Source organism: Tachypleus tridentatus, chromosome 7 (genome assembly GCF_004210375.1).
Source record: "Tachypleus tridentatus isolate NWPU-2018 chromosome 7, ASM421037v1, whole genome shotgun sequence".
Taxonomy (NCBI): Eukaryota; Metazoa; Arthropoda; class Merostomata; order Xiphosura; family Limulidae; genus Tachypleus; species Tachypleus tridentatus.
The window spans coordinates 178,711,650-178,715,708 of NC_134831.1; positions in this window are offsets into that span (position 1 = coordinate 178,711,650).

The following is a 4,059-nucleotide window of genomic DNA, read 5'->3' on the forward strand; positions in this document are numbered from 1 at the left end:
CGCGACCCTCAGATTACTAGTCGAGTGCCTTATCCGCCTGGCCATACCGGGTTTCAAACAAGGTATTATTTAACGTGCTCTGTACACTAATACGGTTACTTCAAGCCTCGAGATGACCTCAGCTGAACTGTAAAGAGAAAAAATTGTAAAGACACTGAAGAAAGAACTAGTTATATTGCCAATAAAGACCTTATCTCTGTCCTCGCTTTTTATAGAAAATAGGAAATGATAGCGAAGCTTAATCATAAAAGTGTCTTGAAATGCGGAAAAGATAAAACTCGAACCAGAGGTTTGTTTTTGGCAGCGCAGCTAACTCATGATAAAAAGTCATTATGGGATATATATATATGTCGTCTTTTTCTTATTAAATTCGTTTTAATCTGAAATGAATATTTCAACGCAACCATAAAGAGCAAGAGATGGAATCTCAATGATTATTTAGACTTTTTTTTCCTAACACCAATTTACACACCGTCACAGTTTCGTGTATATACAACTGAAAAAATAGTGCATGTGTCCAGTAGAGTAAGTGAACTCACTAAGCTAAAATCAGGGATTCAATTCCCTGCTGCGGACTAAGTGTGCATTGCCCATTGTGTAGCGTTTCATTAAGAAAACTGTAAGTACAACACAGATTTTTAATTCTTTGTTTTCTTGTGCACCAAGTTATACAATGGGCCATTTGTGCTCTGCCAATCACGGGTATCTAAACACGATCTTTAGCAGCATAAGTCAGCAGACATACAACTGTACTACAAGGGGTCGTAGATTTTTAATAAATATTAGTATGAAGAATCAGTTTGTATGTTATTGTTGTGTTTTCAGTGCACGTCAATTGAATGAAATTTCTTTTTATTTTAGAACCGTTCCCCGGTCTGTCAATAGTAGGTCTTACAGTACAAAAATCCGTGGTTCGATTTTCCGTGGTGTACAGAATATAGATAACCTTTTGTATAATTTTACACTGACAAAAAAGAACTGTGTTCTACGTTCTTAAGATTTGGCGGTTAAGGCTAACTGAGGGTTACGGGCTCGAATCCCATCATGAAACCCGCACATGACAACTTTGTAATGTGAGAGTCAACCCCACTATTTATTGGTAAATAAAAAGAATTAGTGAAGGATGGAGTTTACTAGTTGCCTACTCCCTGGTTTACTACTTCAGAATTAGGGTCGTCTAGTGCAAAAACCCGAGAGTAGAGACTCAAAATCAACTGAATACAGATTTTTAATATATTTTTATCCAATAGAAAAACGTTTCTTTTATTTTGATCCAGTACTTCAGAGAGTTTTTTTCTTTCTCTCGAATGTTCCTCGCTTAAGAGATTGACAGAAACCTTATGCGCGAGTGTGATAACAATTATAAATATTTTTACAAAAGATAAATAACGAAAGTCTTTCTTCTTGATGTCTGTGGACACTGAACGAAATTTTCTTCTTGGCAATGACAAAGGTTTAATTTAAAATAATTTCTCTTACAGGATCATAGTATTCAAAGAAATTATCTGTTGCTAAGCGATACTTTTGAAATAAAATTTCTGTTAAAGGATAATAGTTTTGAAAGATACTTTCTGTTACACGATCGTAGTTTGTTTGGAATTAAGCACAAAACTACACGATGGGCTATTTACGTTCTTCTCACCACGGGTATCGAAACCCGGTTTATAGCGGTTTGTATCCGCAAGCATATCGCTGTGCCACTGGGGTCCAGGATCATACTATTAAAAGGAATTATCTATTGCTAAGTGATAGTTTTGAAAAAAGAAAACATATTGTTACAATTAGTAAAGGTGTAACTAAACATTACGTAAGCAGTGGTAGAGATGGGTTTCTTTTTGTGTTTGGAATTTCGCGCAAAGCTACGTGAGGACTATCTGTGATAGCCGTCCCTAATTTAGCAGGGTTAATACTAGAGGGAAGGCAGCTAGTCATCACCACTTATTGCCAACTTTTCGGCTACTCTTTTACCAACGAATAGTGGTATTGACCGTCACATTATTACGCCCCCACGGCTGAAAGTGTGAGCATGTTTGGTGCCACCGGGATTCGAACCCGCGACCCTCGGATTACGAATCGAACGCCTTAACACGCTTGGCCATGCCGGGCCCGGGAGAGATGTATATAAATATAATGTTACCCCTAGTAAAGGTGTAAAGAAACATTATATATATATATAATGTCACTTATGTTACAACTTTTTAAGAGTGACTAAGGCTGGAAAAACCTTCGTGTCACTTTGGCAACAAATGGTGAAAAAAAATTAGTATTTAATGATGATGAAGGATTATATATTTTCATCATTATGATATGATGAAGAACGAAATAATTATTTTTGAGCTATTAGGACGAAAGATTGAAATAACTATTTGTTCGACTGAGGTGACGGAAGAAGGACCTTATCTCTTTGTGTGGCGAGTCTCGTGATGACGAAAAGAGGTCGTAATCTTGTTCGTTATATAAATGGATCGTCTCTTTATTTCACCTGGATAATCAGCCAAAATAGTACGAGAGTGTAATGTGAGAAAAAAACAACAAGTAAAAATCATACTGCAAAAGTGGAACAGATGTAGATCACATAGTATGTCATCTAAAACCAGCCAACACCCAGAAATGAATAAAACATGCGCGCTGCACTCAAATTTATTTGGGGACGAAACTTATTGAATTGGATGACAGCAGGTGTGTATCCGTGTGCATTCGTGTGTGTGTATGTGTATAAGTTACACGACAAACGTTCATGTGTTGCTGGTAGTTGTTAAAACAAACGTAGATTCAAAGACAAGTTAAAACCTGGTGTAACAAAAGAGCAAATCCACCCGAGAAGTTTATTAAATCAGTTCTAACCTTTGGAACAAAAGAGGACGGGCGTGGCCCAGTACCTGCAACGAAATAATCCATTAAACACAACACTTCACTTTTGAACACCAAAGGTTTTGGTCACATACATAAATTTATTTTTAATAAGCACAACTAATATAGATATGACCTAGAGGGGGCCCGGCGTAGCCAAGCGTGTTAAGGCGTTCGACTCGTAATCCGAGGGTCGCGGGTTCGAATCCCCGTCACACCAAACATGCTCGTACTTTCAGCTGTGGGGGCGTATAATGTGACGATCAATCCCACTATTCGTCAGTAAAAGAACAGCCCAAGAGTTGGCGGTGGGTGGTGATGACTAGCTGCCTTCCCTCTAGTCTTACACTACTAAATTAGGGACGGCTAGCGCAGATAGCCCTCGTGTAGCTTTGCGCGAAATTCAAAACAAACAATGACCTAGAGGTTAGCGTGCCGGGCTGCCTATCTGAAAGAGTCTCATGGTTCGACCATATACAGGGTCATATGGTTCAGTGTCATTACAGCTCTCAAAAGAATTTCGCATTTTGGAGCAGTGGGCGTGCTGTGAGATTGCTGGTCAAATTTAATTTTACCTTCCGACAGTAACTCATGGCGATTCACCAATTGACTTCCTTCTATTCTATCAAATACAAATTAGGAATATGTAACTTGGAGAGAAAACTTTAAGCACAACTGTAGTTTCTGGTCAATTATATTTAAGCCTAACGGCTAGCAGGCAGCTACATAGGTAGATTAATAAAGTAATGTCACGTGAATTGAAATGAAAAGCAATTTATTCATATCATTACTGTTTTAGTTGACCGGTGAACCTGAAACTGTTATTTTAATTATGTGGCTTCCTCTCATACCAATTGTTCTTTCTTGCCCAACTAAAGTATTCTAAAAATAATAGTTAATTTGGATAATGAATCTTAGCTATTATATTTCTAGCCTTTTGTTTTCATTTGAATTTATTGAAAGCTAAAAACGTATAAGCAAGTTTTTTTTTTTAATTTCGTGCAAAGCTACACAAGGCTATCTGCGCTAGCCATTTCTAATTTAGCAGTGTAAGACTAGAGGGAAGGCAGATAGTCATCATCACCCACCGCCAGCTGTTGGGTTATGCTTTTTACCAACTAATAGTGGGATTGAACGACACATTATAACGCCCCACGGCTGAAAGGGCGAGCATTTCTGGTGCGACGGGGATTCAAACCCTCGGATTGC